Source organism: Aegilops tauschii, chromosome 4 (genome assembly GCF_002575655.3).
Source record: "Aegilops tauschii subsp. strangulata cultivar AL8/78 chromosome 4, Aet v6.0, whole genome shotgun sequence".
NCBI classification, from domain to species: domain Eukaryota; kingdom Viridiplantae; phylum Streptophyta; class Magnoliopsida; order Poales; family Poaceae; genus Aegilops; species Aegilops tauschii.
Genome location: NC_053038.3, coordinates 24,355,772 through 24,375,086, shown reverse-complemented (window position 1 = coordinate 24,375,086; position 19,315 = coordinate 24,355,772). Strand labels below are relative to the sequence as shown.

Below are 19,315 nucleotides of genomic sequence, written 5' to 3'. Positions count from 1 at the left end.
AGCAAAACACATATCATGTGGTGAATAAAAATATAGCTCCACGTAAAGTTACCGATGAACGAAGACGAAAGAGGGGATGCCATCCGGGGTATCCCCAAGCTTAGGCTCTTGGTTGTCCTTCAATATTACCTTGGGGTGCCTTGGGCATCCCCAAGATTAGGCTCTTGCCACTCCTTATTCCATAGTCCATCGAATCTTTATCCAAAACTTCACAACACAAAACTCAACAGAAAACTCGTAAGCTCCGTTAGTATAAGAAAATAAATCACCACTTTTGGTACTGTTGTGAACTCATTATAAATTCATATTAGTGTAATATCTACTGTATTCCAACTTCTCTATGGTTCATACCCTCCGATACTACTCATAGATTCATCAAAATAAGCAAACAACACATAGAAGACAGAATCTGTCAAAAACAGAACAGTCTGTAGTAATCTGTAACTCTCAAATACTTCTGCAACTCCAAAAATCCTACCAAATTAGGAAAACCTGAGAAATTTGTGTACCAATCCAGAGCAAAAATAATCATATCAATAGCACGCTTCTGTGAATTATTAAAAGTAATTTACTGGGCGCAAAAGTTTCTGATTTTCAGCAGCATCAACACAACTATCACCGTAAGATATCCTAAAGGTCTTACTTGGCACTTTATTGAAACAAAAGATATAAAACATGATTACTACAGTAGCATAATCATGTGAACACACAAAAACAGTAAGGGTAAATGTTGGGTTGTCTCCCAACAAGCGCTTTTCTTTAATGCCTTTCTAGCTAGGCATGATGATGACAATGATGCTCACATAAAAGATAAGAATTGAAACATAACTGGAGCATCATGAAGCATATGAATAGCACATTTAAGCCTAACCCACTTCCTATGCATAGGGATTTTGTGAGCAAACAACTTATGGGAACAAGAATCAACTAGCATAGGAAGGTAAAACAAGCATAGCTTCAAGATTTTCAACACATAGAGAGGAAACTTGATATTATTGCAATTCCTACAAGCATATGTTCCTCCCTCGTAATAATTTTCAGTAGCATCATGAATGAATTCAAAAATATAACTATCACATAAAGCATTCTTTTCATGAGCCACAAGCATAATTTTTTTATTACGCTCCACATAAGCAAATTTCTTCTCATGAATAGTAGTGGGAGCAAACTCAACAAAATAACTATCATGTGAAGCATAATCCAATTGAAAATTAAAATCATGATGACAAGTTTCATGGTTATCTTTATTCTTTATAGCATACGTGTCATCACAATAATCATCATAAATAGGAGGCATGCTTTCATCATAATAAATTTGCTCATCAAAACTTAGGGGACTAAAAATATCATATTCATCAAACATAGCATCCCCAAGCTTGTGGCTTTGCATATCATTAGCATCATGGGTATTCAAATAATCCATACTAACAATATTGCAATCATGCTCATCATTCAAAGATTTAGTGCCAAACATTTTAATGCATTCTTCTTCTAGCAATTGAGCACAATTATCGGAATCCTTATTTTCACGGAAGACATTAAAAAGATGAAGCATATGAGGCACCCTTAATTCCATTTTTTGTAGTTTTATTTTATAAACTAAACTAGTGAGAAAACAAGAAACTAAAAGATTCGATTGCAAGATCTAAAGATATACCTTCAAGCACTCACCTCCCCGGCAACGGCGCCAGAAAAGAGCTTGATGTCTACTACGCAACCTTCTTCTTGTAGACGTTGTTGGGCCTCCAAGTGCAGAGGTTTGTAGGACAGTAGCAAATTTCCCTCAAGTGGATGACCTAAGGTTTATCAATCCGTGGGAGGTGTAGGATGAAGATGGTCTCTCTCAAACAACCCTGCAACCAAATAACAAAGAGTCTCTTGTGTCCCCAACACACCCAATACAATGGCAAATTGTATAGGTGCACTAGTTCGGCAAAGAGATGGTGATACAAGTGCAATATGGATGATAGATATAGGTTTTTGTAATCTGAAAATATAAAAACAGCAAGGTAACAAGTAGTAAAAGTGAGCGTAAACGGTATTGCAATGCTAGGAAACAAGGCCTAGGGTACATACTTTCACTAATGCAAGTTCTCTCAACAATAATAACATAACTGGATCATATAACTATCCCTCAACATGCAACAAAGAGTCACTCCAAAGTCACTAATAGCGGAGAACAAACGAAGAGATATTGTAGGGTACGAAACCACCTCAAAGTTATCCTTTCTGATCAATCTATTCAAGAGTCCGTAGTAAAATAACACGAAGCTATTCTTTCCGTTCGATCTATCATAGAGTTCGTACTAGAATAACACCTTAAGACACAAATCAACCAAAACCCTAATGTCACCTAGATACTCCAATGTCACCTCAAGTATCCGTGGGTATGATTATATGATATGCATCAAACAATCTCAGATTCATCTATTCACCAACACAAAGAACTTCAAAGAGTGCCCCAAAGTTTCTACCGGAGAGTCAAGACGAAAACATGTGCCAACCCCTATGCATAAGTTCACAAGGTCACTGAACCCGCAAGTTGATCACCAAAACATACATCAAGTAGATCACGTGAATATCCCATTGTCACCATAGATAAGCACATGCAAGACATATATCAAGTGTTCTCAAATCCTTAAAGACTCAATCCGATAAGATAACTTCAAGGGGAAAACTCAATCCAATACAAGAGAGTAGAGGGGGAGAAACATCATAAGATCCAACTATAATAGCAAAGCTCGCGATACATCAAGATCGTAGCACCTCAAGAACACGAGAGAGAGAGAGAGAGATCAAACACATAGCTACAGGTACATACCCTCAGCCCCGAGGGTGAACTACTCCCTCCTCGTCATGGAGAGCGCCGGGATGATGAAGATGGCCACCGGTGAGGGATCCCCTCTCCGGCAGGGTGCCGGAACAGGGTCCCGATTGGTTTTTCGTGTCTCTGGAGGCTTGCGGCGGCGGAACTCCCGATCTATTCTTCTCCCTGATGTTTTTAGGTTATATGGACATATATAGGCGAAATAAGTCGGTCAGGGGAGCCACGAGGGTCCCACGAGGGTGGGGGGCACGCCCAGGGGGTAGGGCGCGCCTCCCTGCCTCATGGCTTCCTCGTTGCTTCCCTGACGTATACTCCAAGTCTCCTGGATTGCTCCCGTTCCAAAAATAACTCTCCCGAAGGTTTCATTCCGTTTGGACTTCGTTTGATATTCCTTTTCTTCGAATCACTGAAACAAGGAAAAAACAGAAACTGGCACTAGGCTCTGGGTTAATAGGTTAGTCCCAAAAATCATATAAAAGTGTATAATAAAGCCCATAAAACATCCAAAACAGATAATATAATAGCATGGAACAATCAAAAATTATAGATACGTTGGAGAGATCTAGGGTTACATGGGGTCGGTTACATAGAAAGGAATCTTCATAGTTGGTCGCCAAGCTTGCCTTCCACGCCAAGTAGAGTCCAACCCGGCCATGGGTACGGTCTTCGGCCTTCATGTCTTCACAACCCGTCAGCCTAGCCCACAGATAATAGGCCAGATGCCCGAGGACTCCTTAGTCTAGGACTCCCTCAGTAGCCCCCGAACCAGTCTTTAATAGTGAAGTGTTCGGCACACAGATTGTCTTCGGCATTGCAAGGCGGGTTCCTCCTCCGATGACTTCCAAGTAATGTATTCGGCTGTTGATTCAATGTTGCTTCCCTCGACTTCTGTGCGTTAATAACTCCGTCTTCCACGTGTCGAGCGAATGCGGAAGGTCAGGGTGTTTTTGCAAATAACACCCCATCCATGCAAGGCCGGGTGCCTATTTAAAGAGATTGGATCTTAGATCCATTCGACGCTACGCCGAGAAAATCCCCGGAGACTTCTAGGAGAAACCATTCCAACATGACTAGAATTCCCAGCTCCTCCTCCCGTTCCGGCCCAGAGAAAGGAGGGTGGGTGAAGTGCTTTGTGTCCCACAGCCAACTGACGAAGTTGCAAACACAGGGATTTCTTCCTCCCACGGATCTGGTCCCTGTTCGAGCAGGACTGGCCTCTTTTAATGGCGAGACTCAGGCGGAGGATTTCCCCAACCCATCTGGGGGAGAGCGAGTGTGTTTCGTCTCCTTCCTGCTAAGAGGCGTCGGATTTCCTATCCATCCGTTCCTCCGAGGGCTTCTGGAATATTATGGCCTCCAACTGCACAACTTCACCCCTGCCTCCATTCTGCACATCGCGGGTTATGTCGCTTTATGCGAATTATTTCTGGGCATCGAGGCCCATTTTGAGCTGTGGAGGAAGTTGTTCTGCCTTGTCCCGCGTAATCATGAGGGGTCAATATTTAAAGTGGGTGGAGCCAAAGTGTGGCGTATTTCCGATAGTGGATATCTGTCCGGCACACCAAGGAAGGCGCCTGACGAATGGCCTTCCGAATGGTTCTATATTGAGGACGTCGCACTTCCTGACCCACTTCGAAAGGGTCTTCCCGAGTTTGCGAGCGTTCCGCTGAAGAAACGCCACAGTTGGCGTCCCCGGAGTCGCGAAGAGGATGACAGTGCGGAAGTTCGTCAGCTCATGAGTAAGATAAGGATGCTCGCTCAGTCCGGACTCACAATAATCGAGGTAATGGCGACCTCCATAGTGCGTGGGGTTCAGCCGCTACAATACAGAGGGCTACCAATGTGGCACTACAATGGAGAGGATGACGCCTCCCGATGTGGCCGGAAAGGTCCGGATACTCCCGCCGCTCTGGCCAGGATATTGGCCGAGCTGTTTAAAGGGGAGGAAGAGGAATTTCTTCGCATTAAGCTCAGAGATGGGTATTCTATGTATGATCCTCCCAGTTGGGTAGGCTTCCACCCCTCTGCTTCATTCCTTCCCTTGCCGGATTCCTTTTGATAAATTTCAAATCCGTTTGTTATGACAGCACTGGCGAAAGGTCACCGAAGGACTTCATAGTCCCGCCCCACAGCCGGAGAACTACAACCGGGATCTTGATCCTGGATTTGAGGAGGATCTGGATATATTCGTGGTGCTCGCCGAGGGAGTGTTTTACCAGACGAGCTATGATGGCACAGAAGTGGCCATCATCACCGACTATCCTGGCCTTCTTCCTGCTTCCCAGGTAAGTAATCAAGAGACACCTTCTCTAAGAGAGTGCTTTTATTCTGCCTCACCCACCGCACTGTCTAGTGCTCTATAGGGGAGGTGTTTGACGGTTCCGAAGAGATCGGTTCCTGCGCCGGGCAGGCCTTCGAAGAGGAAGGCCAGTGAAGACACAACCAGGCGTTCACCGAGGAGGTATGGGTAAATATGCTTTGTCAGCAGCCGCATCCAACTATGACCTGTGCGTTTGTTTGATTACAGGAAAAAGGTTCGCCGAACTGTGTCCTGGGGCCCGACCGGTCGTGCTCCCGACAACCAGGATTTAGATCCAGTCGGAGAGACGGGGCCAGTGTGGGAACAATGCCAGACTGTCCAGCGGCCGAGGGTTCGGAAAATATGTCTGTTACCAACTCGGACGTAGAGAGCGCCATGAGTCATCGGCATTGTAGGGCGGTCTTACGGGACCCCAAGTTCTCGGAGGAGGCATTCAATGCCTTTAACTCAGGCGACGCATACATCCGAGCTGCTCGAGATGGGCTTAGAAGAGCCACGGAGCAATATTTGGCGGATGTCCAGGTAACTTTTCTTTGTCCAAAAAAGGATGACCATATGCCTGTAGCCCCCGAGACTGAAAGCAGTTGGCGCAACTGATTTAAGGATCGTTGTACGACCAGGTCCTTACAGACAAGAACGGACTGCTAGCTCAAGAGCTGGAGCAGTGTTGGGCGCAGCTAAATGCTACTACTGCCGAATTGGAAAACTTCAAGAAGCCGTCCTCGGGTAAAGTTCCCCTCCATCGAGGAACAATAATTGTATACCAACTGTGGTAATACTGCCACTGATCGCGTAATAGGGTCGCCTGATCAACTTGAAAAGAAGTTGAAGATCGCCCAAGAGGGAGAAAGAGAGGCAAAGAGGCAACACGCCGCGGGCGAGCGTGTGCTGACCCGCGTCAGGGATGAGAAAAACAAGCTACAGGATTCCAACACTATGTTGGGTGAAGAGTTGAAAGATGTGCGGACCCAGCTAGTCGACTCCGTGAAGGAGAACAAGAAGTTGCGGGGCGGCATATTCAGTATGTATCCGAACTGTTTTTTAGTAGTTCGGAGATAAATTGAACTGATATAGTTATGTTTGCAGGTGTATTGACGGGCCGTCCTGAAGAGGAGGTGTCCGGATCATCAAGTGATCTGTTGTCAAGACTGTCGCAAGTGCACGAGCATGCTCGGCTGGCCATGCGGAGTGTTGCCAAGGCCTTATGGCCATCCGCCTCCCCTCCAGGAAGTATGGAGGAGCTTGTAGAGCTGTTCAAGGGAGCGCGGCGGCGTATCCGATTACGGAAGATATCGGCCTGCCGAGAGGGTGCGCGAGAGGCCTGGGCCATGGTGAAAACGCGATATACCAAGATGAATCCTAATCACATGGCCCGGGTTGGACCGCTAGGGCCGAATGGGGAAGAAATTCCCGTTAGTTTAGTATATGACCAAGTAGAGGTGGCCGCCAAATATTCCCAACAGGATTGTAAGTTAGACTGCCTGTTAGATGGTATAGAGGAGGAAATGTTTGAGTCCAAGTGACTATGTACTTTCCTCACCATGTGGAATTCTAGCTGAATTGTATATCATTTGTCATGGCAGACCTTTTCGCTTCAACCTCCGGACCCGAAGGTGCGGAGTGTTTCCGAATACCGTCGCGGCCGAATAGGCCGGGGTATGCGTGGAAAACTAAGCATAGGGGTCATAGTTGCTTGAACAGACAAGTTGTATCCGGCTAGTTATGTTATATTACATTGAGATTGTAAGAAACATCTTCCAGGGAGAATAGTTCCATTAAGGGTTCCTTTCCCTGGGTGTGCATGCATTAGTAGACATGTCCGAATTGTGATGTGAAGATCACAGTGTGTATAACTTCTGGGGGTTCACAATAGAGTGAGTGCAAAAAACATTTTTCGTCCATCGACCGAATATTCCCTTAAGAATGCTAGCTTTCGGCTTCACCCAGTCTGAGGTACACATCCGGATGACCCGGCAGTAACAATCGCAGAGGTGCTCCCTTTACCACCTAGCCGAACAATCGGGAACGTAGGGGTAAGCACAGGAGCCAGGCAACCCAGCTTGGCCAAAACTTAAGTCATATCGATGCATATAATGGTGAAGAAAAGACATACGGAAAAAACGCGTATGTGTGATGAGCTTGACGCTCGGAAAATAATATTAACAAGCTTCTGTTAAAGAAGCCCCCAGGTATAATGGACGTACATATGTAAAGATGTGTACGTCCGCGGTGTTCGGTCAAGCCATATGAGAGCTTTAAAGCGAAAAAATAAAGGTGGAAAAGAGAGAAAAAGTGATGGAAACTATAGGGGAGAAGGGGACGAACAAAGAATTCGGCGCTAGGCATAAAACCTTCGGAGTCTGGCCGCGTTCCAGGGGTTCGGCTCTAGGCGATTGTCTGATGCATCACGAAGACGGTACACTCCGCTGGTAAGAACTTCGTCGATTATGAAGGGACCCTCCCATTTGGGCTTGAGTTTGTCCTTTTTCTTCTCCGACAAGCGTAGAACGAGTTCGCCAACGTTGTAAGTCTTGGCCCGTACTTCTCTGCTTTGATATCTTCGAGCCTGCTGTTGATAAAATGCTGAACGGGCTTTGGCGACGTCGCGCTCCTCCTCCAGGGCATCTAGGCTGTCCTGCCGATCCAACCCGGCCTCTTTTTCTTTGTACATACGCACCCGAGGTGAGTCATGTATAATATCGCAGGGCAGCACAGCCTCTGCACCATACACCATGAAGAAAGGTGTGTATCCGGTAGTACGGGTGGGCGTGGTCCGCAGCCCCCAGAGTACGGAGTCGAGCGCCTCAACCCAGTGCTTGTCTGATTCTTTTAAAGACTGCACTAGCCTGGGTTTGATGCCGCTCATAATAAGACCATTAGCCCGTTCTACTTGACCGTTTTTTTGCGGGTGATAGATAGAGGCGTAGTCGAGCTTGATGCCCAGATTGGCGCACCAATTTTTCACCTCATCGGCTGTAAAGTTGGAGCCGTTATCGGTGACGATGCTATGTGGAACACCATAACGGTGTACGACACCGGATATAAAGTCTATCACTGGTCCGGCTTTGGCCGTTTTAACTGGTTTGGCTTCTATCCATTTGGTGAATTTATCCACCATGACCAGCAGATATTTTTTCTTACGGCTGCCTCCTTTAAGGGGTCCTACCATGTCTAGCCCCCAGACCGCAAAAGGCCAAGTGATGGGGATTGTTTGTAAGGCAGTTGGGGGCAAATGGCTTCGGTTGGCGAAAAGTTGGCATCCGACGCAACGTTGGACAAGGTCCTGCGCGTCTGCTCGGGCCGTCGGCCAATAAAACCCTGTACGGAAGGCCTTGCTAACAAGGGCCCGGGCTGCGGCGTGGTGTCCGCCTAGACCAGCATGAATTTCCGCCAAAAGCTGCCGCCCTTCTTCCTCGGAGATACATCTTTGAAGTACTCCGGTAGTACTTTTCTTGTAGAGCTCTCCGTCGTGAACATTGTAGGCCTTCGAACGCCGGACAATGCGGCGGGCCTCATTCTGGTCTTCGGGAAGCTCCTTCTTATTAATGTAGGCCAAGAAGGGTTCCGTCCATGGGGCAATGACTGCCATGATGAGATGGGTCGACGGTGTAATTTCGGTGGCTGAGCCCCCGATGATATCGGTGTGTTCGGAATCCGGAGTTGTATTCGGATCTGGGCTGTTGTTGCCGCCCTCCCCTTGCCACACCACGGATGGCTTAAAAAGCCTTTCCAGGAAGATGTTGGGTGGAATGGGGTCGCGCTTAGCGCCTATGCGAGCGAGGATGTCCGCCGCCTGATTACTTTCTCGGGCGACGTGGCAAAATTCGAGCCCCTCGAACCGAGCCGACATTTTTAGGACAGCGTTACGATAAGCTGCCATCTTTGGATCTTTGGCATCAAAGTCTCCGTTTATTTGAGACATTGCGAGGTTTGAGTCCCCATTTAATAAGGCCTCGTATTCGGCTGCGTTGTTTGAGTCTGTGTATAGTATTTGGAGTACGTACTGAACTACGTCGCTGGTGGGAGATGTTAACACGACACCCGCTCCTAACCCTGCCAGCATTTTGGAACCATCGAAATACATAACCCAGTTGGAATATGTGCCGTACTCTTTAGGGAGTTCGGCTTCTGTCCATTCGGCGACAAAGTCAGCCAGTACTTGGGATTTAATGGCCCGACGCGGTTTGTATGTTATGTCAAATGGAAGGATCTCAATGGCCCATTTGGCAATCCGGCCCATAGCATCGCGGTTGTTTATTATGTCGTTGAGTGGCACTTCGAAAGCCACCGTTATTGAACACTCCTGAAAGTAGTGTCGCAACTTCGGGGACGCCATAAAGACCGCGTATGCTATCTTTTGATAATGAGGGTACCGGGATTTGCATGGTGTGAGGACAGTGGACACGTAGTATACTAGCTTCTGAAGCGGGAATTTGTGTCCGTCCTGTTCTCGCTCGACGACGAGCACGGCGCAAACCACCTGGTGTGTTGCCGATATGTATAATAACATAGGTTCGCCGACATTTGGTGCGGCCAGGATTGGGTTGTTTGCCAAGAGGGCCTTTATTTCCTCGAGCCCGGTCGTTGCTGCGTCCGTCCACTCGAAGTGGTCGGTACGTCGGAGAAGGCGGTAGAGTGGCAAGGCTTTTTCTCCCAATCTAGAGATAAAGCGGCTTAACGCTGCCACGCATCCCACGAGCTTTTGGACCTGTTTAAGGTCTGTTGGCGTGGCCAACTGTGATAGAGCTCGGATTTTGGCTGGATTTGCCTCAATTCCTCTGTTGGAAACGATGAAGCCCAGTAACTTTCCGGCGGGGACGCCGGAAACACATTTTTCCGGATTGAGCTTGATGTCATACGCACGGAGGTTGTCGAATGTGAGGCGTAAATCGTCTATTAGCGACTCGATGTGCCTAGTTTTGATGACGACGTCATCCACATATGCTTCGACTGTCTTGTCGATCTGTTTCTCCAGGCATGTTTGAATCATGCGTTGGTAAGTGGCACCGGCATTTTTGAGCCCGAAGGGCATAGTGTTGAAGCAGAAGGGCCCGTATGGAGTGATGAATGCCGTTGCGGCCTGATCGGACTCCTTCATTTTGATTTGATGGTATCCGGAGTATGCATCGAAGAAGCATAATGAGTCATGTCCTGCTGTAGCGTCAATGATCTGGTCGATGCGGGGTAAGGGGAAGGGATCCTTAGGGGCAGGCCTTGTTGAGGTCTTTAAAATCGACGCAGAGGCGCCAGGATTTATCCTTCTTTGGCACCATCACCAGGTTTGCTAGCCAGTCCGGGTGTTTTATTTCTCTAATGCATCCGGCTTCTATTAGCTTGGCTAGCTCCTCTCCCATAGCTTGACGTTTACGTTCAGAAAAACGCCACAGTGTTTGCTTGACCGGTTTATATCCCTTCAATATATTGAGGCTGTGTTCCGCCAATTCGCGTGGGATTCCTGGCATATCAGAAGGGTGCCAGGCGAATATATCCCAGTTCTCGCGCAGGAACTCTCGTAGCGCGGCGTCGACCGTTGAGTCTAGTTGTGCTCCAATGGATGTTGTCTTCTTGGGGTCTGTTGGATGGACTTGGAATCTGACTATTTCTTCTGCCGGTTTGAAGGAGGTGGATTTGGGTCATTTGTCAAGGATCACGTCGTCCCTGTCCACCGTGGAGCGCAGTGCGGTTAATTCTTCAGCCGCGAGGGCCTGAGATAATGCCTCAAGGGCTAGGGATGCGATTTTGTTTTCGGCACGGAGTGTTATGACCGGATCACTGGCGAGAGTGATTATGCCATTGGGCCTGGGCATCTTGAGTTTCATGTACCCGTAATGAGGTATAGCTTGGAAGTGTGTAAATGCATCTCGCCCTAAGAGGGCGTGATATCCTATGTTGAAAGGGGCCACTTGGAAGGTTATCTCTTCGGACCGGTAATTCTCCGGCGTGCCGAATACTACGTCAAGTGTGATTTTTTCCCGCACACCGCGCCTCCCGACTGGGAATGATTCCTCGGAAGGTCGTACTGCTTTTCTCGATGCGGCTCCTGTCTACTTCCATTTTGTGGACAATATCTTCATAGATGAGGTTTAGTCCGCTTCCGCCGTCCATGAGAACCTTGGTGAGCCGAAAGCCGTCCACGATTGGGTTGAGGACCAAGGCGGCTGGTGCTCGGACTGTCCTGTATTTTGGTTCATCACCGGCGTTGAAAGTTATGGCCGTGTCGTTCCAAGGGTTTATTGCTGCAATTTGGCAGACTTCAGCGAGCTCGCGGAGTGCCCTTTTGCGCCTATTGTTTGAGGCGGATGTCTCGAAGACCATCAGTACTTTGGGGTTGTCGTTTTCTGGGGGGTGTTGTTCTGGTGTATTCTTGGTGAGGATATCCTCGCCGCTCTTGGCCACTTGCTGGAGTATCCAGCATGCTCTAAGGTTGTGGGTTGGAGCGTTATCCGGTGTTGTGTGTATTTTGCATGGCCCATCGAGCCATCCTTCCATAATGGTTCCGCGCCCCATAATGGGTTTTGATTTCTTTGCCGTTGGGTCAGACGTCCCGAGAGGGTGCGTCCTTTTTGTTCGGATGTGGGGCTGGGTAGCGGCCGGTTGTTCCCAACGAGCTGCCTGAGTTTTCCAGGTGCTTTCCATTGCACAGTACTTTTGTATGATGGTTGCTAAGTCAGCAAATTGCAGTATGCGGCGGCGATTGATGGAGTTGAGGATTCCTTCGTCCACGCAATTTTTGCAGAACGCTGATATTGCGTCCTCGTCATGACAATCCTTTACCTTGTCCTTGACAAGGAGGAATCTGGCCCAGAAGTGGTGGACCCTTTCCTGAGACTGCTGTTTTATGCTCATGAGAGCGTCTATGTCCGGGTGGGTGGGTGGAATTAAATCCGAACCCTGACCTGACCGATTATCTGGAGTCTGCAGAGCCTCCAGACTCAACAGTTCGGGCTCCGGAGTATCTTCTGATTGTTTAGGACGGCCGTCCGATTCTATGTTCGGAAGGCTGGCTGCATCCTTTCGCTAGTGGGTATCCGGCTCTTCCTGATCGGCGATCCGGATATAGTCTATCTTCGACATAGAAGAACACTCGCCATCCCGCTCCTCGACTACCGCTATCTGATGGGTGACCGGTGGAGTTTTTATTTCTCCTTGATCGGTTTTAGGTCCGATCCGATCGTAATCTGTGGCGATTCCCAAAGCGGTGATGCGATCCAGGAGCTCGTTTAAGGACGAAAACTTGGCCTGATCCATCTGCTTGGAGTTTTCGAGGTTGATCCGAAGGGGGTTTTCGATGGCCCGAGAGGTCATCGTTGGCTCGACGGCCGAACGGGCGATCATGGTGAAGCCGCCCAGCAGGAGGATCTGGCCTGGGGCCAAGACTCCCCCAGAGGTGATGTTGTCTTTAAGGACAAGGCGAGCCATCAAACCTTTCGTCGACGACACAGTGGAACTCTCAATGAAAGCACCAATGTCGGTGTCAAAACCGGCGGATCGCAGGTAGGGGGCCCCGAACTGTGCGTCTAGGATCGATGGTAACAGGAGACTGGGGACACGATGTTTACCCAGGTTCGGGCCCTCTTTATGGAGGTAATACCCTACTTCCTGCTTGATTGATCTTGATGAATATTAATGTTACAAGAGTTTATCAACCACGAGATCATAATGGCTAAAACCCTAGAGGCCTAGGCTGTATAACTATGGTAATGAGTATCCGCCTATCCGGACTACGCTCTCCAGTTTATATAGACACCGGAGAGATCTAGGGTTACGTGGGTCGGTTACATAGAAAGGAATCTTCATAATTGGTCGCCAAGCTTGCCTTCCACGCCAAGTAAAGTCCAACCCGGCCACGGGTACAGTCTTCGGCCTTCATGTCTTCACAGCCCGTCAGCCTGGCCCACAGATAATAGGCCGGATGCCCGAGGACCCTTAGTCCAGGACTCCCTCAGGGGCTGAAGCCGACGACTGGAAAACTTTCAGATTATATTCAAAGGGCCGCAGAGGAGGAACACAAGCTTTCGAGCAAAACATAAAAATAGATTAACTATAAAATTGTCTTTTACAATTCTCATACACCTCACTCGAACATTATGTCTTTCGAGCATTGACCGTCTATGAAGCGGGCGGCCTCTAGGACGTCTTCAAAATAATGCTCCGGTTCGTAACGGTCCTTGCCCTTGGGTGGACTCTTTGCCACAACATCGATGGCCTTCATCTTCCCCCGGAATGTCTTGACTCGGGCAAAGGCCATCCGTGCACCCTCAATGCACACCGACAGCTTCGCAGCGTCGATACGTGGCACCGCATCAACAAGCCACTGCACCAAGCCAAAGTAGCTATTCGGAACAGGCTCAGTTGGCCACAACCAGATTATGACGTTCTTCATGGCAGCGCCGGATATCCTATGAAGCTCGGCCCATTGGGACACCTGTTCATTCAGCAATAGAGGGCGCTTCGACGCGCCAAATTGTGACCAGAAAAGCTTCTCCGTTGCATACCCCTCCCGCGCCTGGTAAAATTGCGCTGCATCGGAAGAACTCTTCGGCAAGTCTAAAAACTCGTCCAGAGAACTCCACACTTGGTTAAGCTGAGCATAGTTCAGATCGCCGAACTTAGTTTGTAGAAAAAGGGCTTACCAGCTGCAATCTCCCCAGCTTGCCGGATTTCCTCACCGGCTGCTCTGGATTCAGACCGCGCTTCGCTCGCCTCTAGTAAGGCCTTGTCAATTTCCGCCGTTTTGGCTTTATTCTCCTTCACAAGAAGTTCACAGCGGCTAGCAGCATTTTTTAGTTCAAGCGCCATCGTGGATATCTTCTCCTCGTCTTGGCGCCGAGCAGCTTGTTCGGCTTTCAATTCAGCCGATGCCTTTTCGGCAGCCGCATCGCTAAACCGGGCCTGCTCCTTGGCTCAGGCCAGCTCCGCTCGAAGAATCTCAACGGTGGCAGCACCATCTGCAGTCATGCATATCCCAGTATATCACTTTCAGCGTCATGCTTATATTACAAATACGTATGTGAAAGGACTGCTCCGAATACATACCTTGCGACTCGTCAAGACGCATATTGATTAACTCGATGTCATCCCCGACCACATCAAGCTTTCGCTGCAGCTCAGCGATATCCGTAGTCTAGGAAGTAGCCAGGGGAGAAGCAGCCTGTGTTCAAGTTAATCAGATTAGTCCTTGAATTTTTCTTTTCGATCCTCCGTTCGCTTCCTAGGGGAAGCCAACCTGAGTCTCAGGGGCTACTACCTATACACATGTGCATCTTTGCAAATAAAGTATAGTTGAAAACATTATATCGCAAACCTCGAAGCGTTTTAGCAGGCTCATGAAGGCTTCGTTCAATCCGCTCTTCGCGGGTAGAATCTTCTCAACCACTGTACCCATCAAGGTGCGCTGTTCCCCCGAGACAGATGCTTTTTGCAGCATATCCCGCAATATATCCGGCGTCACCAGGTCTCCGGAAGACGCTCTGGGAGCATGACCATCCTTTGAAGGAACCCATTCACCCGTCTCTAGAATCATCGTTGGCTGCAAACTGGATAGTCCGGGGCCTTCATTATTGGCCCCTGAATCCCAGACGATCGGAGGTCCACCTTCGGGTATTGCCTCTTTCATCCCTTGCACAGCTTGTTGATCAAGAAAAACCCTCCTAGATGACACTTCGGAGTCGTCCACCTTATTGGGCGAGGAGGTCGAGGGAGGCGTCTCGCTTTCCATCATCTCTGGGAGGAGGTCTCCCGAAGAAGAGGATTGCCCAGAAAAACTCTGTGCCGAACTGTAAAATACGCAGGCACGTTATGCATCTCTCCGGTAACAGGAAAGGAGCGGGACGCTATCAAAACACCCCGGATTCACTTATGGTTTGGTTGAGAGCTTGTCCTCACGATGGAGCTGTTCAACGGCGTCGCCTTCCAATCCCGAGCCGCTCGACGGTGGCATCTTGCCCCTCCACGGGAAGCCAATGGAGGATTTCTGCGGTCAGATATCTGGCCGCCCGAAGCTTCGCGATATCCTCCTCTGTGACAGAAGAAGCCATCCACCGGCCTTGACGGCTGGATCCGGACATGACGGAGGCTTGCGAAAGGTGAAACCAGGGTGCTGGAACTCGAGGTAGTAAGAGTTGAGGAAGAAGCAAGCGTGGAAGGGAAAGGCGGGTCTGTGCCCCTTTATAAAGGCCGAGAATATCGAACGCCTCCTCCTTGGCCTTAAAATTTGCCTATTTCCAAGGAGTTGTACCCTACGGACGGTTGGGTTACTGAGGGAGTCCTGGATTAGGGGGTCCTCGGACGGCCAGACTATATACATTGGCCGGACTGTTGGACACTGAAGATACAAGATTGAGGACTTCGTCCCGTGTCCGGATGGGACTCTCCTTTGCGTGGGAGGCAAGCTTGGCAATTCGGATATGTAGATCTCCTCCCTTGTAACCGACTCTGTGTAACCCTAGCCCCCTCCGGTGTCTATATAAACCGGAGGGTTTTAGTCCGTAGGACAACAACAATCATAATCATAGGCTAGCTCCTAAGGTTTAGCCTCTATGATCTCGTGTTAGATCAACTCTTGTAATACTCATATCATCAAGATCAATCAAGCAGGAAGTAGGGTATTACCTCCATCGAGAGGGCCCGAACCTGGGTAAGCATTGTGTCCCCGCCTCCTGTTACCATTAGCCTTAGACGCACAGTCCGGGACCCCCTACCCGAGATCCGCCGGTTTTGACACCGACATTGGTGCTTTCATTGAGAGCTCCACTGTGCCGTAATGGTAAGGCTGGATGGCTTCTTCGATCATCGGTAATGATGCGATCCAGGGTGAGGTTTTTCTCCCCGGACAGATCTTCGTATTCGGCGGCTTCGTACTGCGGGCCAACTCGCTTGGCCATCTGGAACAGATCGACAACTACGCCCCTGGCCATCTGGTCAGGTTTGGAAGCTTGAACTATACGACCGACATCCGCGGAGACTTGATCTTCGACGGATTCGAGCCCATGTCAGGTGCGCCGCACAGTCACGACGAGCGTGACTTAGCTCTGCCGTCGGACGGTATTCGGGAGATCACACCTGCGGTTACTCCGGCTCTCAATCCGGAGTAGATCGTGCCATCCGAGGACGGGTGGATAGACCCCGCCACGGAGGCCGCACACTCAGCGGCGAGATAGCCGAATACTGACTTCACCTCCTATGAGACCTGTGTCACCAGACCCTTGGATTCGTCCCCGGCCACAGGCTCCGAACCGCTCGAGTCCGTGCCTATCGAATCTGATTGGGCACCGATCATGGAGTTCACCTCCGCGGATATCTTTCAGCACTCTCCCCTGGGCGACGTGCTAAATTCATTAAGGTCTCTCTCCTTGTCAGGAGACCCTTGGCCGAACTATGTCCGGCTTGAGTGGGAAGCGGACGACGAAGAAATTCGTTCCCCACCCACCACCCACTTAATAGCCACTGTTGACGACTTAACCGACATGCTTGATTTCGGCTCCGAAGACATCGACGTTACGGACGACGATGCAGGAGAAGAACAGGAACCACCGCCCACAGGGCACTGGACAGCCACCTCATCATATGGCATATATATGGTGGACACCCCCAAAGAAAGCGATGACAATAAGGCAACGGAGGATAATCCCCTCGAGTAGCAATCTAAGCACCGACGTCATCGGCGCCGCTCTAAGCCCCGCCATAGCAAAAGCAGTGATACCGACACAAGAGACAATAACACTACAGATAGTGCCGAAGACGAAGACAATCCCCCCAGCCAGGCCTCGAGCGGGAGGATGGGCAAGCTAGCCCTTAAGAACATGCGACAGACGGAGAATTAGTGGATGACAATTACATGCCCCTCTCCGAAGACGAGGTGAGCCTTGGCGACGAAGAATTCATCGTGCCTGAGGATCCCGTCGAGCAGGAGCGCTTCAAGCGCCGGCTTATAGCCACAGGAAAAAGCCTGAAGAAAAAGCAGCAGCAGCTTCAAGCTGATCAAGATCTGCTAGCAGATAGATGGACCGAGGTCCTGGCAGCCGAGGAATACGAACTCGAGTGCCCAACCAAAGATACCCGGAGCGCAGGTTGCTACCCCAACTCGAGGAGGAAGCATTAGAGCCTACACTACCAGCGTATGATGCGGCTGACCGGCCACCTCATGGCCGAGACAAAGCGGCGTATCAGCCCGAAATCCAGCCCGCACCCCGTCGCCAGTCGAACAAAAAGACCAAGGCCCGGGGCTACACGCAGGACCTGCGAGACGTATTGGAAAACAAAGCAGGACATACAAGACCAATCTAGGGATCACGGGGGCGCGCCCCAACACGTAACGACGACCGTCACGTCGGATATATTAAAAGCAAATCCGGCCAGGCCGAATACAGCAGACCAGACTCGTATGAACTACGTCAAGATATAGCCCGGCACAGAGGCGCCGCACACCCCCTATGCTTCACTGACGAAGTAATGGATCATGAATTCCTAGAAGGGTTTAAACCCGTGAACATTGAATCATATGATGGTACTACAGACCCCACGGTATGGATAGAGGATTTCTTCCTCCACATTCACATGGCCCGCGGGGACGATCTACACGCCATTAAGTATCTCCCACTAAAACTCAAAGGGTCGGCTCGGCATTGGCTGAATAGCTTGCCGGCAAACTCCATCGGAAGTTGGGAGAACCTAGCAGACGCATTCCTGGACAACTTCCAGGGCACTTATGTGAGACCACTGGATGCTGATGATTTAAGTCACATAACCCAACAGCCTGGAGAGTCAGCCAGGAAATTCTGGACTCGGTTCCTAACTAAAAAGAACCAAATTGTCGACTGTCCGGATGCCGAAGCCCTAGCGGCCTTTAAACATAACATCCATGACGAGTGGCTTGCCCGACACCTCGGCCAAGAGAGGCCAAAATCCATGGCAGCCCTCACGACACTCATGACCCGCTTTTGCGCGGGCGAGGACAGCTGGTTGGCCTGTAGCAACTACACAACAAGTAATCTTGGCACAGCAGAGGCCAGAGATAGCAACGGCAAACCCCAACGCAACAAACACAAGCGTCGCTCAAATGGTGATAACGCCGAAGACACGTCAGTCAATGCCGGATTCAGTGGCTCTAAGTCCGGTCAGTGGAAAAAGCCATTCAGAAATAACAATTCGGGCCCATCGAGTCTGGACCGCATACTCGACCGTCCATGCCAAATTCATGGCACCCCAGGAACACCAGCCAATCATACCAACAGAGAATGCTAGGTCTTCAAACAAGCCGGCAGGTCAGGTGCCGAAAACAAGGAGAAGGGGTCTCAAAGTGATGATGGCGACGAGGAGCCCAGATCACCGAATACAGGAGGGCAAAAGAAATTTCCCCCGCGAATCAAAACGGTGAACGTGATAAACGCCACCCACATTCCCAACCTGGAATGGATGCGCACCCTTAGCGAGGTCGACTTAACGGAACCAGTCGCCCCACAATACAAACTAGGGCCGATCACCTTCAATCGCACGGATCGTCCGGTTAATGCCAATCAGGGCAATACAGCCGCACTAGTCCTCGACCCAATAATTAATGGGTTCCACCTCACACGAGTCCTTATGGACGGAGGCAACAGTCTAAAGCTGCTTTACCAGGACACAGTGCGGAAGATGGGTATCAATCAATCGATGATCAAGCCCACTAAAGCCACCTTTAAAGGTATTATACCAGGCATGGAGGCCAGCTGTACAGGCTCCATCGCCCTTGAGGTAGTCTTTGGATCACCAGACAATTATCGTGCCGAAGAGTTAGTCTTTGACATCGTCCCCTTCCACAATGATTATCAGGCACTGCTCAGACGAACCGCGTTCGCTTGTTTCAACGCGGTTCCACATTACGCCTACCGCAAGCTAAAGATGCCCGGTCCGCGCGGTGTCATCACGGTTAATGGCAAGGCCGAACCCCCCCTCGGTGCCAAAGAGTGTACCACTGCTTTAACAGCAGAAGCAACGAGTGGGCCCTTTCAATCGAACCTCAAGTCGACGGCCAAGCCCCCGGACACCGTCAAGGAGTCCGAACTACTTCGCGGCAGGACAGCCCGGCTCGGCCGGAGCTCAATTAAACAATCCGGCAAAAGCCAGGACATGCCACATACTGCGGCTCAACCACTCTGTGGCATATGAACATTTCTTCCCTTTTCTTTATA

The 19,315-nt window shown here is 49.7% G+C and overlaps 1 pseudogene; it reads right to left on the bottom strand.

Annotated features, from left to right (window-relative positions):
- Window positions 1–10,780: 10,780 nt before the first annotated feature.
- LOC141021622 (uncharacterized) overlaps window positions 10,781–19,315 on the bottom strand; it is a 56,374-nt pseudogene continuing 47,839 nt past the window's right edge.